General features: G+C 48.8%; 1 non-coding gene across 1 annotated transcript; it reads left to right on the top strand.

The window, feature by feature from the left end:
• The first annotated feature begins 19,061 nt into the window (after positions 1 to 19,061).
• On the top strand, positions 19,062 to 19,150 carry trnar-ucg (transfer RNA arginine (anticodon UCG)). The gene is given in 2 exon segments: positions 19,062 to 19,098; positions 19,115 to 19,150. It is a non-coding gene; the product is annotated as a tRNA-Arg (tRNA).
• Positions 19,151 to 22,040: the final 2,890 nt, after the last annotated feature.

Below are 22,040 nucleotides of genomic sequence, written 5' to 3'. Positions count from 1 at the left end.
TTTCTGATCCCAATCAACGTGAAACTGCTTGCGCACACGATGGGTATGCAGGAACATCCCGAAGGACTGGGACTAGCGAGGACAAATGGTATGGGAAGCAACAACTAATTTTTAGTAAAAAATGGGTGTAAGAATTGCTTCCATTAATGTGCGTAGCATTAAATCTACTACGCGATGTATTTCAACCTTGGATTACCTTGCCAAGGTCAAAGCTGACCTACTGTTTCTGCAGGAGTGTGGAATACCACACCTCAGCACCTACAGGCAGTGGTCACGATGGTGGTCCCACGGGCCATCGATCTGGTCGGGGGGTAATGACTGCCGTTCCTCCAGCCTGGGTATTCTGCTGCGGGGAGGTAACCTCACCATCTCCGAAGTTAAGGAGGTGGTGGGCGGCCGCCTCCTCATCCCAGACGTGATGTACAACAACGCTCCGCTCCGGTTGATCAACGTGTACGCCCCGGGACAACGCAGCGAGCGGCTGATCGTCTTCCAGCAGCTCCCACTGCTGCTGGCGACGTCCGGGCCGGTCATCCTAGGCGGTGACTTCAACTGCATCATCGATGCGGCTGGACGATCTGGCAGTGATGACAGCAAACTGGACGCTACGTCCAGATTCCTAATAGAAACAGTTAAAGATGCCAAACTGCACGACGTCTTCAGCAAACCTGCAGACAGAGCGCAGCGCAGATACACATGGTCAAGATCGGACGGGACTGCCCTTTCCAGGATTGACTTCCTGTTTGTGTCTCGTGCTGTCACAGTCGGATCCACCGACGTCAAGCCGGTGTTCTTCTCCGACCACTGCCTCTTACTGGCCGACTGTCACTTACAGGACGTCCAGCAGGTTGGCAGAGGGACGTGGAAACTCAATGCTACACTGCTGACCCCAGAGAACGTTGAGGAACTCAAAAGGGATTACAAAGGTTGGAGGACCGTGAAACCCCTCTTTGAGTCTCCAATTCACTGGTGGGAAGCGATTAAGGAGAACATCAAGAGGTTCTTCATCCACACAGGTGTTCAGAAGGCGAGAGAGAGACAGAGGGAAATGTCCCGACTCCAGAAAATTATGCAAAATCTACTCCGGTTGCAGTCAATGGGGGTCGAGGTCAAGGAGGACCTCCAAGAGGTGAAGAGCCAGCAGGCCTCGCTCTTTGCCAAGGAGGCCTCCAAGATCATCTTCCGGTCCAGAGTCCGCTCCATCGAGCAGGATGAGACGTGCTCGCGTTACTTCTTCCAAAAGGTACACAGAGAGAGCTCTGTTATCAGCAGCCTGAAGGAAGAAGATGGCTCGGTAACGTCTTCGCAGTCCGACATACTAAGGATCAGCAAATCCTTTTGTGCTGGGCTGTATGACGCGAAGCCCACAGACAGCAGAGCCTCCCAGTCCTTCCTGTCATCTATCACAGAGGTCTTAGATGACAGCAGGAGGGAGAGACTGGACAAGCCGCTAACTCTGGACGAGCTGACAAAGGCCGTCGAGCCTTTCGAGACGAGTAAAACTCCCGGGAGCGACGGCTTACCGGTCGAGTTGTACTCGGCCCTGTGGGAGTGGGTCGGCCCGGACCTGCTGGAAGTATACGAGAGTATGCTCCTGGCCGGCAGCATGTCAGAATCCATGAGAAAAGGCATCATCACGCTCATTTACAAGCAGAAGGGGGAGAGGGCAGAAATCAGAAATTGGCGGCCCATCTCACTGCTTAATGTTGATTACAAGATTCTGTCCAAAGTCATAGCCAGTCGAGTCAAGTCTGCTCTGGAGTTGGTGATTCACCCCGATCAGACCTGCACTGTACCCGGCAGGAAGATCTCTGATAGTCTCGCGCTACTCAGGGAGACGATCGCCTACGTACGGGACAGGAGGGTGGACACCTGCCTCATCAGCCTGGACCAGGAGAAGGCTTTTGACAGGATATCGCACACCTACATGATGGACGTGCTTTCCAAAATGGGGTTTGGGGAGGGAATCTGCAATTGGATCCAACTGCTCTACACAAACATCAGTAGCGCAGTCTCAATCAACGGGTGGGAATCTGAAAGTTTCCCGATCAAATCTGGAGTCAGACAGGGCTGTCCTCTGTCCCCGGTCTTGTTTGTTTGCTGTATTGAACCCTTTGCTGAGTCTATTAGGAAGGATGCGAGCATAAGAGGTGTGACAATCCCAGGCAGCGGTGGCACTCAGGTCAAAACCTCCCTGTACATGGATGACGTCGCCGTTTTCTGCTCGGATCCGCTGTCCGTGCGCAGACTGATGAGCATCTGCGACCAGTTCGAACTGGCCTCGGGAGCCAAAGTTAACCATGGCAAGAGCGAGGCCATGTTCTTTGGGAACTGGGCTGACCGATCCTTTGTCCCCTTCACCGTCAGGTCAGATTACCTGAAGGTGCTGGGGATATGGTTCGGAAGGGCCGGGGCGTGCACCAAAACATGGGAGGAGCGAGTAGCCAAGGTACGACAAAAGTTGGACATGTGGGGGCAGCGATCTCTCTCCATTGTGGGTAAGAACCTGGTCATCGGGTGCGAGGCGCTCACGTTGTTGCCAGACGTGGCGCAGGTCTGGCCCATACCCCACTCCTGCGCCGTGGCAGTCACCCGAGCCATTTTCCGCTTCGTCTGGGGATCTAAAATGGACCGGGTCCGGAGGGACACGATGTTCAAATCTCTGGACAAGGGCGGGAAAAATGTACCCAACGTGGCCCTCATCCTGATGACCACCTTCGTGTGCGGCTGCATCAAGCTGTGTGTAGATCCCCAGTACGCAAACTCCAAGTGTCACTACGTGCTGAGGTTCTATCTGTCCCCGGTGTTGCGAAGGATGGGCCTGGTCACATTGCCGCGGAATGCTCCGTGCAGTTGGGACGTGCCGTACCATCTATCCTTCGTTTAGCAGTTTCTGCGGGAAAACACCTTTGACCACCGGTCCATCAGGCAGTGGTCTGCACGAAATGTCCTCAAGGCCCTACGGGAAAAGGAAACGGTGGATACTGTCGGATGGTTCCCCGAGCAGACCGTCAAAGTCATTTGGCGCAATGCCTCATCACCAGAACTTTCAAACAAACACCAAGACGTAGCTTGGCTGGTGGTGAGAAGGGCCCTCCCCGTCAGATCCTTCATGCACACCCGAAGTCTCGCCCCCTGCGCACAGTGCCCCCGTGTTGGCTGTGGTGGGGAAGAGATGGTCGCCCACCTCCTCCTGGAATGTGTCTTTGCAAAGCAGGTGTGGAAAGAGATGCAGTGGTTTTTGTCATGGTTCATCCCAAGCAGCTCTGTAACACAGGAGTCTGTGCTCCCCGGGCTGTTCCCAGGGACGCACACTGAGACAAACATCAACTGCTGCTGGAGGACTATCAATTCGGTGAAAGACGCCCTTTGGTCTGCCCGAAACCTGCTGGTCTTCCAGCGCAAAGAGTTGTCCACCACCGAATGTTGCAGACTGGCACATTCCAAGGTCCAGGACTACGTGCTGAGGGACGCACTAAAGCTTGGGGCAGCCGCAGCAAAGGCTCAATGGGGAAAGACCACAGTGTTAGGTTCCCCCACCAAGCTGGACTGATGGGCTGGATCCATGGGAAACCCCTCGAACTGTTTTGTTGATATTTACTTTTGCTGTAAATGTGAAACTATAATTGGCATAACAATCGTGAAATGGAAGAGTTGTGAGGCAACTCATGATTGTCTGGAAGGAAACTGATCACCTTAGCACTGTTTGTATTTTTTGAGTTGATGCTGTTTTAAACTGTTTGGGAATGTAATTTTTGCAGATTTTTATGAATAAAGTATATTTTGGAAATAAAGAAAAAAGTTCTCCCAGGATGAGGCTAACCTATTGTACTGTGGATTTGCTGATGCCTGCGATGTCTTCAAATGTGGGATACTCAACTGCAGAATTTGTGATAGTTGGGGGTCTGCTTTTGCGCTCACCCCTGATTATATGAATCAAAAATAGAATTTACTAGCTGTTGCTGGACAGTGTTTCTGCTCCCAAATATTTTTTGCTATAAACACTCGTGCTCGTTTCTTCGCAGCTCCAAGTACGCACTTCTCCACCTCAATGCTTGGACTGAGCTGGCAGGGGAGAGACCGTGATCAGTGGCATTTGATAATGCAGGTGCTGTTTTTGTGTTTTTTTGGGGGTGGGAGGTGGTTTCAGCACCGTATTTAGGGCATTCCGCCCTTTGGGATTGGAGATCTACCGTGGTGGTGGTTTCCCTGTCAGTTGAGGATTTAGTACTTGTCCCAGGAAAGCGTCAAGTAAAAATGGCTGCAACCAACACCAGTGCTCCAGGCCAGGGGGTGTGTAACACCGTTAGGGTGGCGGTGAAAGATAGTGAAGGAGTTGCACCCATCGACTGCGCCTACTTCATTAAGAATTTTGTTTTTCCAAAATATACTTTATTCATAAAAATCTGGAAAAAAACACTGCAGCCTCACAGCTCCAGCGACCCGGGTTCGGTTCTGGGTACTGCCTGTGTGGAGTTTGCAAGTTCTCCCTGTGACCGCGTGGGTTTACGACAGGTGCTCTGGTTTCCTCCCACAGCCAAAGACTTGCAGGTTGATAGGTAAATTGGCCATTGTACATTGCCCGAGTGTCGGTAGGTGGTCGGAGAATTGAGGGAAGGTGGGGATGTGGTAGGGAATATGGGATTAATGTAGGATTACTGTAAATGGGTGGTTGGTGGTCAGCACAGACTCGGTGGGCTGAAGGGCCTGTTTTAGTGCTGTATCTCTCCATGACTCTATGACATTCCAATAAGTGTGAAAGAAATCAGTTTTCTTCAATACAGGAGTGAGTTGCCTCACAACCCTTCCATTCCACTTGCCTGCCATGTACATTTTACAGCAAAACCATATTTGGTGTATGCAGCCCGATGGGTTTCCCATGGGTCCAGTTCCTTAGTTCACTATGGCAGGAGGACCTTACACAATGGTCTTTCCACATTGAGCCATTGCAGTGGCTACCCCAAGCTTTAGTGTGCCCCTCAGCACGTAGTCCTGGACCTTGGAATGTGCCAGTCTGCAACACTCGGTCGTGGACAACGTTTTGCGCTGGAAGACCAGCAAGTTTCGGGCAGACCAAAAAGTGTCTATCACCAAATTGATGGTCCTCCAGCAGCAGTTGATGTTTGTCTCGGTGTGCGCCCCTGGGAACAGCCCGTGGAGCACAGACTCCTGTGTTACAGAGCTGCTTGGGATGAACCTCGACAAAAACTACGGCATCTCTTTCCACACCTGCTTTGCAAAGACACATTCCAGAAGGACGTGGGCAACTGTCTCTTCCCCACCTACTCAGCAGAGATGACATCTGTTATTGAAGCAAAAAGCAGAACCGACCTGACGCACGACATGAAACCAGCAGCCAGAACATTATATGACTTGAAATTAGCCAAGGCAGTTGTGCAAGAGACAGTGAGACACTGCGCAAATAAACACTGGACAAAATCACAAATGTAACAATGCTTTCAAAAGCAAATCTCCCGAGTATGCTCACACTCGTCAAGCAGAGGTGACTTTGCTGGCTCAGGCACGTTTGCAGGATGGAAGATGACACATTCCCAAGGGTATTCTGGATGGGGAGGTAGCCGGAGACAGAAGACCAGTTGGATGCCCAAAGCCCCACTTCAAGGATGCCTGCAAGCAGGACATGAAGGCCCGAAACATCGATTTTCACACATGGGAGACACTGGCCAACAACAGAGGGAAATGGTGATATTACCCCTGGACTGATGTGTGCGTCACCATGACAATCAGTGACTACAGCAGTTCGACAGCAGGTGCCGACATGGAAAACAGCAACACCTGATAATCCCACCTCATATGTGTCACTTGTGGAAGAGCCTGCCTCTCACAGATTGACCTCTTCAGCTATCAGACAAAGTGCATCATGGGAAACTATCCCATCACCAATGAATTTGCTGCAAGTCCAACATCTCACGTAGAAGGAAGGATGACGACGACGACATCTACAACCAGGGCGGCCCATCGTGCCTGTGGCAGCTCTTTCATTTCCTTTCAACTATTTATCGAAATTCCCTTTTCAACCTTACGATTGAGTCTCCTTCCACGATTCTCTCAGGCAATACATTCCAGACCAAAAACAACAACAACTTGTGTGTAAATTTATAGAGCACCTTTAACGTAATACAGCGTCCCATGGCACTTCACAGGAGTGTCGGAAAGCAAATTTGGACCCCAAGCCACACAAGACCGTATTAGAGCAGATGGCCAAAAGCTTGGTCACAGAAGTAGCTTCCATGAGTGTTTTAAAGGAGGGAAGAGAGGTCGGGAGGCAGAGAGTTCAGGGAGGGAAATCTCAGGCTTCGGGCCTGGACAGCTGATGTCACAGCTGCCAGCGGTGGAGCGATAAAAATCAGCGATGCTCAAAAGACCAGAATTGGAGCAGGGCCGGAATCTCGGGGGGAGTGAACCAAATAAAATCCGGTCCTTTGTATCCCCCTCACAGCTTACACTCCCACCTTGCTTTTTATTATCAATCAATTACCCTCTTGCTGTTCTATTTCACACCAAGAGATGTCAGTCTCATGCCATTTCACAGCAAGCTGCAGACAAGCTTACTTTACTGCCAGTCTAATACTGTGTTGAGTGGACAAGGATGTGTGTGGTGTGCAGTGTGTGGTGTGCAGCAAGGTTAGACTCAAACCAAAGAAGCTGCATCACTCCAAGCGGAAGGGCCGCCTGCGCATCAACACTAGCAGAATTTCTTATCCACAGCTGTTACGTAAGTTTCTAAATTCACTTGATAAAGTCCTTCAAAACACTCCTACAGGGGATGCAGAGACCAAGTGGGCCCACATCAGAGATGCCATCTATGACTCAGCTATGATCACCTATGGCAAACGTGTGATGCAGAATGCAGACTGGTTTCAATCACACTTTGAAGAGCTGGAACCTCTCATAGCCGCTAAGCGCATTGCACTGTTGAAATACAAGAAAGCCCCCAGCGAGTTAACATCCGTAGCTCTTAAAGCAGCCAGAAGCGCTGCACAAAGAACAGCCAGGCACTGTGCAAATGACTACTGGCAACACCTATGCAGTCATATTCAGCTGGCCTCTGACACTGGAAACATCAGAGGAATGTATGATGGCATTAAGAGAGCTTTTGGGCCAAACATCAAGAAGATCGCCCCCCTCAAATCTAAATCAGGGGACATAATCACTGACCAACGGAAGTAAATGGACTGCTGGGTGGAGCACTACCTAGAACTGTACTCCAGGGAAAATGTTGTCACTGAGACCGCCCTCAATGCAGCCCAGTCTCTGCCAGTCATGGATGAGCTGGACGTACAGCCAACAAAATCGGAACTCAGTGATGCCATTCATTCTCTCGCCAGCAGAAAAGCACCTGGGAAGCACAGCATTACCCTGAAATAATCAAGAGTACCAAGCCAGCTATACTTCCAGCACTCTGCGGACTGTTTTGCCTGTGCTGGGACGAGGCAGCAGTACCACAGGACATGCGCGATGGCAATATCATCACCCTCTATAAGAACAAGGGTGACCGTGGTGACTGCAACAATTACCGTGGAATCTCCCTGTTCAGGATAGTGGGGAAAGTCTTCACTCGAGTCGCTTTAAACAGGTTCCAGAAGCTGGCTGAGCGTGTCTACCCTGAGGCACAGTGTAACTTTCGAGCAGAGAGATCCAACATTGACATGCTGTTCTCCCTTTACCAGCTACAGGAGAAATGCCGTGAACAACAGATGCCCCTCTACGTTGCTTTCATAGATCTCACCAAAGCCTTTGACCTCGTCAGCAGACATGGTCTCTTCAGACTACTAGAAAAGATTGGATGTCCACCAAAGCTGCTAAGTATCATCACCTCATTCCATGACAATATGAAAGGCACAATTTAGCATAACGGCACCTCATCAGACCCCTTTCCTATCCTGAGTGGCATGAAACAGGGCTGTGTTCTCACACCGACATTGTTTGGGATCTTCTTCTCCCTGCTGCTCTCACATACATTCAACCCTTCAGAAGAAGGAATTTTCCTCCACACAAGATCAGGTGGCAGGTTGCCCGTCTAAGAGCGAAGACCAAAGTACGGAAAGTCCTCATCAGGGAACTCCTCTTTGCTGACGATGCTGCATTAATATCTCACACTGAAGAGTGGCTGCAGAGTCTCATCGACAGGTTTGCGGCTGCCTGCAACGAATATGGCCTAACCATCAGCCTCAAGAAAAAGAACATCATGGGACAGGATGTCAGAAATGCTCCATCCATTAATATCGGTGACCACGCTCTGGAAGTGGTTCAAGAGTTCACCTACCTAGGCTCAACTATCACCAGTAACCTGTCTCTCGATGCAGAAATCAACAAGTGCATGGGAAAGGCTTCCACTGCTATGTCCAGACTGGCCAAGAGAGTGTGGGAAAATGGCACACTGACACAGAGCACAAAAGTCCAAGTGTATCAAGCCTGTGTCCTCAGTACCTTGCTCTGCGGCAGCGAGGCCTGGACAACGTATGTCAGCCAAGAGCGACGTCTCAATTCGTTCCATCTTCGCAGCCTCCGGAGAATCCTTGGCATCAGGTGGCAGAACCATATCTCCAACACAACCCCAGCATATACACCCTACTGAGCCAGTGGCACTTGAGATGGCTTGGCCATGTGAGCCGCATGGAAGATGGCAGGATCCCCAAGGACACATTGTACAGCGAGCTCATCACTGGTATCAGACCCACCGGCCGTCCATGTCTCCGCTTAAAAGACGTCTGCAAACGCAATATGAAGTCCTGTGACATTGATCACAAGTCGTGGGAGTCAGTTGCCAGTGATCGCCAGAGCTGGCGAGCAGCCATAAAGGTGGGGCTAAAGTGTGGCGAGTCGAAGAGACTTCGCAGTTGGCAGGAAAAAAGACAGAAGCGCAAGGGTGGAGCCAACTGTGTAACAGCCCTGACAACCAATTTTATCTGCAGCACCTGTGGAAGAGTCTATCACTCCAGAATTGGCCTTTATAGCCACTCCAGACGCTGCTTCACAAACCACTGACCACCTCCAGGTGCTTACCCATTGTTTCTCGAGACAAGGAGGCCAAAGAAGAAGAAGATTCTTACACCTCTCTGAGATTTGCCGACATATTTTCTCCTCTATCTCTTCCTGTCTGTTTCGAGGCCTGTAGTACACTCCCAGCCAAGTGATTGTCCCCTTTTTGTTTTTAAGTTCTACCCATATGGCCTCATTTGAGGAATTTCTAAGATATCATCCTTCCTTACTGCAGTAATTGACTCCTTGATCAACAGTGCAATGCCACCTCCTCTTTTACCCCTTCACCTGTCTTGCCTGTAGATTCTGTACCCTGGAATACTGAGCTGCCAGTCCAGCCCCTCCCTCAACCATGTCTCTGTGATAGGAATAAGAAACAGACCCAGTGGTCGAGGAAATTAAGGCCCTCCCTCCTGCACCATGTCCTCAGCCAAGCATTCATCTGCTCTACCCTCTTACTCCTATACTCATTAGCATGTGGCATTGGGAGTAATCCAGAGATTACAACCTTTGAGGTCCTGCTTTTTAATCTGCTATCTAGCTCCCTAAATTCTGGTTGCAGGACCTCATCCCTCTTTCTACCTATGTCATTGGTGCCAATGTGTACCATGACCTCTGACTGTTCACCCTCCCCCTTGTCCTGCAGCCACTCTTTGTGACATCCTTGACCCTAGCACCAGGGAGGCAACATATCATCCTGGATTCACGTTTGCAGCCACAGAAATGCCTATCTGTACCTCTTACGATAGAATCCCCTATCACTATAGCTCTTCTACTCCTTTTCCGCCCCTCCTGTGCAGCTGATCCACCTGTGGTGCCACAGACTTGGTTCTTGCTGCATTCCCCTGAGAAGCTATCTCCCCCAACAGTATTCAAAGTGGAAAATCTGTTTGAAAGGGAGATGGATCCAGGGGACTCCTTCACTACCTGCCTAGTTCTTCTACTCTGCCTGGTGGTGACCCATTCCCTTTCTACCTGAGCAGTCTTTACCTGCGGTGTGACCACCTCCCTCTTCGTGCTATCCATGATGATCTCAGCCTCGCAGATGCTCCACAGTATTTCCAGCCGCCGCTCCAGATCCGAAACGTGGATTTCGAGTAGCTGCAGCTGGAGACACATCCTGCACACGTGTTCGCCCTCGATACTGGAAGTCTCCCTGACTTCCCACATTGCACAGGAGGATCACTCCACATTGCTGAGCTGCCCTGCCATGACTTACCCTCAATTTATCCCCTTAAATTACCCAAAAATTAAATTATTTACACTAGGGACCTTGATTCTCCCCCAAAAAACACGACCTCCTTTATTGAAAAAACTGTAGACCTTTCCCTTTACTTTTAGTTACTTACCCAGCTATTTAGAGTAACTCCCTAACAGCAGACACTCACCAACCAATCACCTTGCAGCCTTCCTGTGACATCACTGCTCACTTTGTTTTCAAACTCCGGCGTGCCTGGACTGCTCTCCGCTCCTCTCCCGGAAGGTGAGTGACTGGGCCGCGATCCTCAGGCTCAATTTATCGGCTCCACTCTCGGTGTTCTCCCCACAGGTCCGCTCCTCTCCTGGAAGGTGAGTGACTGGGCCGCAATCCTTGGGTTCAATTTATCGGCTCCACTCTCGGTGTTCTCCCCACAGGTCCACTCCTCTCCGCTCCGCCCCCGGAAGGAAAGTAAGTCTGGTATCTGTGACGGACAATGAGGAGAAACACAATATCAGGAGTGAGTGAAATACATTTTACTCTTCAGACGATATTATTTATTATATTTCAGCTGTTCCTTGTTTCACAAATATTTTGGCAGGCTTTTCAAATTTCTGAATGGGTTTCAGCTCTGACAATTTGCCGCTGTCAATCTCCACCCCATTTTCTCATTGCCCTTTGATGATCGGCGAAATAGCAGCTACCTGATTGGTGACATGAACCAGCCAATGAGCTTCAGCAGACAGTAATCAATCAGAAGTAGCCGGACTGCATTCCTCCAGAAGGTAAAGCAGGGAAGTGCAGGAGGAATTCTTCACTCTTTGTGAAAGTATTTGTGAGATTGTGGAAATGTCTGGAAGAGGAGCAGGGGAGAGACCATGATCCTGTCTCAGGTAAGTTTTTGAGTAAAATGGCTGCAATCAATTCTGTAACTTCAGGCCAGGGAGTGTGTAACACCGTTCGGGTGGTAGTGAAGGATATTGATGGAGATGCACCGGTTGATCGTACCTTCTTCATTAAGAAAATCCTTATTGATTGCTGTGGATTCCAAGCTGCGAACATCTTCTGCCTGCAGGACTTCCCCAGCAGTGGATATTTTGACGTGACGTCCAAGAACATGGCGGATGCATCAAGTTCCTGAAGGTGTTCAAGGAGAAGGGAAACCAGGCGCCGCTGTCGATCCTCACATTGGAGCCGCTCTTCACACTGCCATCGCAACGTGACCGTGTGGTGAGAAGCCACCTCTACAACCCCCATGTTCCTGTCGTGGATGTACTCACCTTCCTCACCAGGTATGTCGAGGTGGCCGGCGGCAGCACTGATGTCAAGGACCCATTTGGGAATTGGACCAGTTAGCGGCAGGTCAAGGTGACCTTGAAGGTCAATGCCAACGGAGCCATCATCCATCCTCCCTCCAGCTTCACTTTCGGGGGAAGTCGAGGCTTCATGGTCTATGCGGAGCAGCCCAGAGTTTGTCGTACCTGCGGCAAATCTGGTCTTGTGGCAGCTAACTGCAGCACAGTCGTCTGCAAGAACTGCAAGAAGGAAGGCCATCACACCAAGGACTGTAAACAGAGTAAGTGCTGCAACCTGTGAGGTGGGGCAGGCCACCTCTACAAAACCTGCCCAAACGCTGCCTCAGTTATGCTCAGGCAGCAAGGACCAAGGAAAGTCTGGGTTAAGGAACGGTGAACACGTCTGGTGCTGGGAGGGAAACAAGCAATCCTCCCCACAGCGATGAAAGTCTATCTGAGAAAGAGAAGAAAGGGGAGGCAGCTGCAACCAGTGACCCAACACCTACTCCGTGCCTGGAAACTCCTCCACCACAGACAGAATTAATGGAGGGGGAGGCAGCAGATGGACAAACAGGTCAGTGGTAGGTGGTACAAAGGAAGAACACAAAGTAAAAAGCTCCAAAAAAAGAACAGGTCACCACCCAAACCAATGGCAAGAGGAGGCTACCGTCTGAGACAGACTACAGCAGCTCCTCCTCACTGCACGAGGAAGGGCCGGAACGATGGCACCTCCAAAAGAAGCAGCAGAACTCAAAGGAGCTGGAAGATAAAGCCCCCCAGCTCCGGGGCACTGGAAGCTGTGACACGCCCAGCGCACCCCAAACCAAAAGCATGGAACCCAAGGAGATGCTCAGTGCACCCCAGCTCCGGGAGACCGAGCGCAGCGAAGTGTCCTGCGCACTCCAGCTCCAGCTCCGGGAAGTCAGGAACAGTGATGTCTTCGAGGAGGGAACGAGGGGAAAGACACCAACAGCAGAGGACAACCCAAGCCTTGCTGCCTACAAGACCCGTCCCCCAACTGCCGATGTCACCCCAGTGGAACAAAACCCTCATGAATAACCATGAGGGGTTTCTGGGCTCAACGAATGTGAAACAGCTTGCGGACACGATGGGAATGCAGGAACATACTCAAGGACTGGGACTAGCAAGGACACCTGGTGTGGTAAGCAACACCCAACTTTATAGTGGATGTAAAGAATGCTTCGATGAACATGCATTGTGTTAAATCCACCACGTGATGTGTTTCAACCTTGGATGACTTCGCAAAGGTCAAAGCCGGCGTACTGTTTTGTCAGGAGTGTGGAATCCTGCACCGCAGCACTTACAGGCAATGGTCTCACGGGCCATCGATCTGGTCCAGAGGAAATGATTCCTGTTCCTCCGGCCTGGGTATTCTGCTGTGGGGAGGCAATTTAACCATCTCTGAAGTTAAGATGCTGGTGGGCGGTCGCCTTCTCGTAGCAGATGTAATGTACAACAATGCTCCGCTCCAGTTAAGCAACGTATATGCCCCGGTCCAATGCAGCGAGACGCTGACCATCCTCCAGCAGCTCCCACTGCTGCTGGCGACATCCAGGCCGGTCATTCTTGGAGGTGACTTCAACTGCATCATTGATGCAGCTGGACGATCTGGCAGTGACGACAGAAAACTGGACGCTACGCCCAGATTCTTAAAGGAAACAGTATAAAATGCCAAACTGCACAATGTCTTCAGCAAACCTGCAGACGGAGCGCAGCGTAGATACACCTGGTCAAGATCGGACGGGTCTGCCCGTTCCAGGATTGACTTCCTGTATGTGTCCCCTGCTTTCACGGTCAGATCCACCGACGTCAAGCCGGTGTTCTTCTCCGACCACTGCCTCTTACTGGTTGACTGTCACTTACAGGATGACCAGCGGGTTAGCAGGGGGACATGGAAGCTCAATGCTACACTGCTAACCCCAGAGAACATTGTGGAACTCAAAAGAGATTGAAAAAGTTGGAGAACAGTGAGACCCTCTTTGAGTATCCGGTGCACTGGTGGGAAGCGATCAAGGAGAACATCAAGAGGTTCTTTATCTCCAAAGGTGTTCAGAGGGTAAGAGAGACAGAGGGAAATGTCCGCACTCCAGAAAAGAATGCAAAATCTTCTCCGGCTGCAGTCGATGGGTGTCGAGGTCAAGGAGGTGCTCCAAGAGGTGAAGAGCCAGCAGGCCTCGCTCTTTGCCACGGAGGCCTCCAAGATCATCTTCCGGTCCAGAGTCTGCTCCATTGAGCAGGATGAGACGTGCTTGCGTTTCTTCTTCCAAAAGGTACACAGAGAGAGCTCTGTGATCAGCAGCCTGAAGGAAGAGGATGGCTCGGTCACAACTTCACACTCCGACATACTAAGGATTAGCAAATCCTTGAATGCTGGGCTGTAAGACGTGAAGTCTATGGACAGCACGTCCTCCCAGTCCTTCCTGTCATCTATCACAGAGGTCTTAGATGACAGCATGCAGGAGAATCTGGACAAACCGCTAACTCTGGACAAGCTGACAAAGGCCATCAAGTCATTTGAGACGAAGAAAACTCCCGGAAGCGACGGCTTACCAGTTGAGTTGTATTCGGCCCTGTGGGACTGGGTCAGCCCAGACCTGCTGGAAGTGTACGAGAGTACGCTCCTGGCCGGCAGCATGTCAGAATCCATGAGGAAAGGCATCATCACCCTCATCTACAAGCAGAAGGGGGAGAGGGCAGAAATCAGAAATTGGCGGCCCACCTCACTGCTTCATGTAGACTACAAAATTCTGTCCAAAGTCATCGCCAGTCGAGTCAAGACTGCTCTGGAGTTGGTGATTCACCCTGATCAGACCTGTACTGTACCCAGCAGGAAGATCTCTGATAGTGTCGTGCTACTCAGGGATACGATCGCCTATGTATGGGTCAGGAGGGTGGACACCTGCCTCATCAGCCTGGACCAGGAGAAGGCTTTTGACAGGATATCGCACACATACATGATGGATGTGCTCTCCAAAATGGGGTTTGGGGAGGGAATCTGCAATTGGATCAAACTGCTCTGCACAAACATCAGTAGTACAGTCCAAACAATTGGGTGGGAATCAGAAAGTTTCCAATCAAATCTGGAGTCAGACAGGGCTGTCCTCTTTCCCCTGCCTTGTGTGTTTGCTGTATCGAACACTTTGCTGAGTCTATTTGGAAGGATGCGGGCATAAGAGGAGTGACAATCCCAGGCAGTGGAGTCACTCAGGTCAAAGCCTCCCTGTACATAGATGATGTTGCAGTATTCTGATCGGATCCGCTGTCCATTCACAGACTGATGAGCATCTGCAACCAGTTCGAACTGGATTCGGGAGCCAATGTTAACCATGACAAAAGCGAGGCCATGTTCCTTGGAAACTGGGCTGACCGATCCTTTGTCCCCTTCACCGTCAGGTCAGACTACCTGAAGGTGCTGGTGATATGCTTTGTCAGGGCCGGGACGTGCACCAAAACCTGGGAGGAGCGAGCAGCCAGGGTACAACATAAACTGAGCAAGTGGGAGCAGCGATCTCTCTCTATTATGGGTAAGAACCTGGTCATCAGGTGCAAGGTGCTCACGTTGTTGCTGTAAGTGGCACAGGTCTGGCCCATACCCCACTCCTGTGCTGTGGCGATCACCCGAGCCATTTCCCGCTTTATCTGAAGACGCAAAATGGACAGGGTCCGGAGGGACACGATGTTCAAACCTCTGGATGAAGGCGAAAAAATGTACTCAACATCGCCCTCAACCTGATGGCCGCCTTAGTATGTGGCTGCATCAAGCTGTGCGTAGAGCCCCAGTATGCAAACACCAACTGTCACTATGTGCTGAGGTTCTATCTGACCCCGGTGTTGCGAAGGATGGATCTGGTCACATTGCCACGGAACGCTCCATCCAGTTGGACTGTGCGTTCGTGGAAATGTTTGTGTGGAAAAACACCTTTGACCACCAATCCATCAGGCAGTGGTCTGCACGGAATGTCCTCAAGTATATTTTTGGAAAAGAAAAGTCTGGAAAAGGAAAGACCGGCGGGAAAGCTCGGTCTAAGGCCAAGTCTCGCTCCTCCCGGGCTGGACTGCAGTTCCCGGTGGGCCGTGTTCACAGGCTCCTGAGAAAGGGCAACTTTGCTGAGCGTGTGGGTGCCGGAGCCCCGGTCTATCTGGCTGCTGTGCTCGAGTATCTGACCGCTGAAATCCTCGAGTTGGCCAGTAACGCGGCCCAGGACAACAGGAAGACCCGCAACATCCTCAGACACCTACAGCTGGCTGTCCAGAATGACGAGGAGCTCACCAAGCTGCTGGGAGGGGTGACCATCACTCAGGGCTGGGTGCTGCCTAATATCTAGGCCATGCTGCTGCCCAAGAAAACCAGCGCTCCGGGCACAAAAAGCAAGGCAATCTGCCAGGATTTTATCAAATACCCAAAGGTTCTTTTCAGAGCCACCCACAGCATCATTCTTGTAAATCTCCTCTGTACTCTCTGCACAGCAATTATGTCCTTTCTGTCATGTGATGACCAGAACTGTACGCAATCCTCCAGCTGTGGCCAAACCACCGTTTTAAACAGTTCTCGCATTACATCCCTGCTTTTGTCGACCAAGAAAGGAAAGCATTCCATATGCCTTCTTCACCACTCTATCTACCTATCTTGTCACTTTCAGGGACCTGTGGACATGCACTCCAAAGTCTCTCACTTCTTCGACCCATCTCAATATCTTCCCGTTTATTGTGTATTCCCTTGCTTTGTTTGCCCTCCCCAAATGCATTACCTCACACTTCTCCAGATTGAATTCCATTTGCCACTTTTCCGCCCACTCAATTAATCCATTCATATCATTCTGAACTCCACAGCCATCCTCCTCACTATCAATTCCACGGCCAATGTTTGTGTCATCAGCAAATTTCCCAATCATAGCTCCCACATTTAATTCCAAATAATTATTTTTTTTTGAAGAGATACAGCACTGAAACAGGCCCTTCGGCCCATCGAGTTTGTGCCGACCATCAACCATCCATGTTATACTAATCCTACACTAATTCCATTTTCCTACCACATCCCCACCAGTCCCTATATTTCCCTCCCACCTTCGTAGGAACAATTTATAATGGCCAATTAACCTATCAACCAGCAAGTCTTTGGCATGTGGGAGGAAACTAGAGCACCCAGAGGAAACCCACACAGACACAGGGAGAACTTGCATACTCCACACAGGCAGTGCCCAGAATTGAACCCGGGTCGCTGGAGCTGTGAGGCAGCGGTGCTAACCGCTGCGCCACTGTGCTGCCCGTGTGGTAATATACACCACAAACAGCAAGGGACCCAACACTGAGCCCTGTGGAACGCCACTGAAAACTGCTTTCCATTCGCAAAAACATCCGTTGACTACTCTCCTTTGTTTCTTGTCACTGAGTCAATTTTGGATCCAACCTGCCACATTCCCCTGTATCCCATGGCCTTTCATTTTATTGACCAGACTGCCATGTGGACCTTATCAAATGCCTTACTAAAATCCATGTAAACCACATCCAGCGCACTATCCTCATCAATGTTCCTTGTTACTTCCTCAAAAAACTCAATAAAGTTAGTGAGACATGACCTTCCCTTAACAAATCCATGCTGACTATCCCTGATTAATCCGTGCCTTTCGAAGTGGTAGGTTATCCTGTCCCTCAGAATTGATTCGAATAATTTACCCACCACTGAGGTCAGACTTACCACATCCTTTTAAAATAATAGTACAACGTTCGCAGACCTCCAATCCTCCGGCACCTCCCCCATATCCAGTGAGGATTTGAAGATGATCCTCAGCGCATCCACTATTTACTCCCTGGCTTCCTTTAACAACCTCAGATGCAAACCATCTGGCCCTGGTGATTTATTCATTTTCAAGGATGTCAGACCCTCTAGTACTTCCACTCTCATTATGCTTATCGTATCTAATATTTCACACTCCTCTTCTTTTACTACAATGTCTGCATCATCCCTCTCCTTTGTGAAGGCAGAGACAAAAAACTCATTAAGAACCCCGCCCACATCTTCTGGATCCACAGAGAAGTTCCCTTGTACATCTCTGATAGGCCATACCCTTTCCTTAGTTATCCTCTTGCTCTTAATGGACTGATAAAACATCCTTGGGTTTCCTTCAAGTAGTTGTATCCAGTCCACATCCACCAAATCACCTCTCAGTTTTGTAAAATTTGCCTTCCCCCAATTTAGAACTTTTACTTTTCGAGCTGCCCTGCCATTACTAAGCTTTACAAACTCATTATTGCTCGTGTAATAAGTGTAATAAGTAGAATAATTTACCAGTTACTCACCGATCAGCTTCTTCCCCCGTACCATGGAGGCTGAAAAGGCAGAAGAGACCAAAGAGCACCTCTTTCCCCTAGTCAGTGAAGTCCCTTACACATCAACTCACAGCTTTACACTCTGTCCAAACAGCACTTTCTCATTAGTAATTATTCATAAATTACACTAACTAAAACATTAGTAACCTGACCAATTACAAGGTAGCTATTTGAGTGTTTTTAAACAAAGAGCTTTTTTCCCTATCCCAAAGGCTCTTTTCAGATCCACCCACAGTATCTGAAAGGGCTGATTACTGTCTGAAGTCTGCTGTACCCACACCTCTGTCTATCCCTCTTCATCCAGAACAACCAGTGATATCTTCCATTCCTTTCACCATCATGTGTTTAACTCGCTTCTCCTTATAGACAGTCAGATATCAATGTAATAATGAAATGATCTGTGTCAGTGCTGGCCATTTCCCTGTCCTGATTTCAGACCCCACTCTGGACACTTGTTTCCCATTCCAGGACCTTCTTGTATTAATATTCAGCACCACCTGTCAGTCAGAAACTTGTCTCAATGAACCGATCCTTTTACTGAACTTCCAACTGCTGCTGTCTATTTCTCGAGGGAAAGAGCTGCTCACTGTGTAAGGATGTGAGGGGAATGTAACCCGGCTGCTGGTGAGAAGGTCCCGTCTTCTCAATCAAAAGCCTTTTATTTTACTACAGTGATTCCCAGATTCCCAGCTGGTCTGTTGAGGATTTTGTTTTCACAGAAATATCTTGTTAAATACAAATCTGATTCCAACATGTCAGTCACAGGACAGAATGGGAACCTTTTAAAAGGATGAAGCAACTATTTCAGTGGCTTCTCACAGTTCCCCTGAAGCCTGTGTGAAGGGGAATTACCAATAGTCTGTAATTTATTGCTTCCACACCGAGTTTGAGTTATTTGTCGCGTGAAAGATTGCTGAACGGAGTCTTTTACTGTCAGTTACGGATGAGAAGTTGACAAAAATTGGCAAAATAAAGCTGTTCATAAAATAGCACCAGCAATTTGAGTCGGTAAAAGCAAAATTGTGTTTTAAAAGTTTATTTAAACCGCTACGGGAAAATAGATTTTTATGTACTTTTCCAGTCGATCACTTCTTTTCCACAGTGAAATTGGCGGCTTTCACAAATTCAAATATTCTGCCAGGTTGACAGGTTCAACCAATGATTTTTTGTATTTTGTGCTTCGAGATTCTCTGATTGAATCATTCATTTAAGCTAATGGCTGTGTGGCCTAATGGATAAGGCGTCTGACTTCGGTATATTCTATGATGTTATCAGAAGATTGCAGGTTCGAGTCCTGCCGCGGTCATTTTGACCCAAAGGGATTATGCAGGAATTTGGGGATTGAGTCGGGGACTGAACAGATTGGAAACCCGACATGGACTTAATGGGGCGAATGGCCTCCTCATGTGCTGTCTCTGCCTTTTTGAGAAGAGGGTGAACAATCAAAAGTGGGCTGGGGTTACAGCGGGTTCAAACTGCAGGAATTCCAGGTCCCGAAATGACTGAGCTGAAACTGATCAGTTTCACTGCAGGAAACACCGTCTCGGGGGAAATAACATCACAAATAATTCAATTTGACTAATTATTCAATTATAAAACAATGGGCAGATGTGAAGGTGCGATGTTACTTTTCACTGTGAGGGGAGAATCCGCCATCTGGGTAAATCAGCAACTTTATAACATCGTCTGTACGTTTAGAAAAGAAACGATGAAAACTCTCCCCATAACCCTGGTGCGGTGGAAAGGCTCAATTCAGAGATTGGAACATAAGGAGAGCACAACATAAATCATTAACTGATATTTCCGGCATAAAACACACCCCAGCTCCCGTTCCCATGTCACTGCTGTCCCTATGAGGCGGTGGGTGACTCTGAAAAGAGACTTTGTTTTGTGTTTCTGCAGGAAAACCACAACGATCCTCCCAGGCAGTGAAACTCATCTTCCCAGAATCACCATACCAGATTGAAACAGAAAACACAAAGACAGTGAGAAAGTTCCAGAGAGTTACTGAGCATTAAAACCAATGAAATAAACCAATTCTAGAGAGATGTTGGTGCAGTTTTTTCAGAGCGATTGTGGGTGGCTCTTAAAAGAGCTGTTGTGTTTCGAGTGTTTTCACTACATGGTGGAGTTTTCCTTGGAGTTGATGTACTTGGTCACTCACTTTGTCCCTTCTCACATTCCGAGCGCTTTGTTGGGTGGAAATATTTATTCAGGCAGTTTCAACAGCTCAGAGCCGACATTGAGTCAGAAACCATAAATGGGAGTACGGGACACAGACAAGGAATTTACGCTGGACCTTTAGAAATCTCATTGGTTATAGGCCTCAGTTAGAGCGCAGTGTCTAATTCCATGCTCCACACTTTAGCAGGAATGTCAAGGCCTCAGAGAGGGTGCAGAGGAGATTTACTGGAATGGTATCAGAAATGCAGGAATTCAGCTAATGTGGAAAGAATAGGGGTCTGGGGTGTGTGAAGCTGGGGTCCTTCTTCTTAGAGCAGAATGGCAGTTACTCGTTGCGTTCAACATTGTGAAGAGTTTTTATATGAATAAAGAAGTTTGACTGCAATTAGACAGAGCCTTGTTGAGATCACACATTATGGGCAGCACAGTGGCGCAGTGGTTAGCACCGCAGCCTCACAGCTCCAGCAACCCGGGTTCAATTCTGGGTACTGCCTAGGTGGAGTTTGCAAGTTCTCCCTGTGTCTGTGTGGGTTTTCTCCAGGTGCTCCGGTTTCTTCCCACAAGCCAAAAGACTTGTTGGTAGGTAAACTGGCCATGATAAATTGTCCCTGGTTTAGGTAGGTGGGAGGGAAATATAGGGTCGGTGGGGATGTGGTAGGAATATGGGATTCGTGTCGGATTAGTATAAATGGGTGGTTGTTGGTCGGCACAGACTCGGTGGGACAAAGGGCCTTTTTCAGTGCTGTATCTCTCTGTGACTCTGGAGATGTGGATGCTCGTTGGGTATATCCAAGAGAGAGATCGATAGGTTTTTGGATACGAAGGGAATCAAGGGATCTGTGCTAGTGTGGCAAGATGGAGTTGATGTAGAAAATCAGCTGTGATCTTATTGAATGGCAGAGCTATTTCGATGGGCCGAATGGCCCACTCCTATTTTTTTATGTAACGTTCCATTCCTCTCAGGGAATATTTTATTTTCAAAAAGAGAAATACTGCACACACTGGAAATCTGAATAATAACAGAAGATTCTGGAAACACTCAGCAGTTCCAGCTGTATCTGTGTAGAGAGGAAGGTAGGAGCAATGTTTCAGGTCTATAGAAGGGTCACAGAACTGGACCATTACCCCGAGCTTCTCTTCTCCACAGTTGTTTCCGGACTGGCTGAGTGTTTTCAGTATTTTAGGCTTTTTCTTTCTGTATTTCATCCATTTCCCACTTGACTATTTGCTGTGAAACTTTCAGCGTTGTGCTCAATCCCTGGTGTCGTTGTGTTTCCTTTATTTGAAGTAATGTAAATAGTATCCTGAAATGAATTTGCCAAATGGTTGGGCAAATTGTTACAACCAATTTTTGAGCAAGTTCTCCACATGCACAGTGAAGGATTCCTTCACATTTGCGAAGACCATACAGGACTTGCATATCGATAGCAATGCCGTGTCCATGTGTCATTTGACATTGCTAGCCTATTCACCAATGTACCACTTCAGGAAGCCATAGATATTTGCACTGCAGTGCTATATCATGGTGATCTAGACCCGTCACCATTGTGTGAATCAGTATTCATTGAACTTATGAACTCGGCAACTTGCACAGTTGGGTTCAGTTTTATTGACACCATGTATCGCTGGTGTTGCCATGGGATCACCTCTAGGCCCAGCTCTCACAAACATCTTTGTTGGATTCCATGACAAGCCTGTTTTTAAGGGAATGACACCTAACCTCCGACCTCTTGCATATTTCCAATATGTAGATGATACGTTTGCTAAATTTGAATCCGCAGCTGCATGAAATAATTTCCTTGCACGTCTTCATGGGCTCCATCCGACACTCAAATTCACCTTTGGAATGCAGCAGTCAAATGAGTTCCCTTTCCTTGATGTACTAGTTGAGAAATCTGCTAAGGGGTTTTCTACCACGGTCTACCACAAACCTACCTTCACTGGTCAATACACGCGTTGGGATTATTACAGTTCCACACGCTATAAGATTGGTCTTATCGACAACCTCATAA

Source organism: Heterodontus francisci, unplaced genomic scaffold (genome assembly GCF_036365525.1).
Source record: "Heterodontus francisci isolate sHetFra1 unplaced genomic scaffold, sHetFra1.hap1 HAP1_SCAFFOLD_43, whole genome shotgun sequence".
NCBI classification, from domain to species: Eukaryota; Metazoa; Chordata; class Chondrichthyes; order Heterodontiformes; family Heterodontidae; genus Heterodontus; species Heterodontus francisci.
This window is presented reverse-complemented; position numbering and strand designations above follow the sequence as displayed.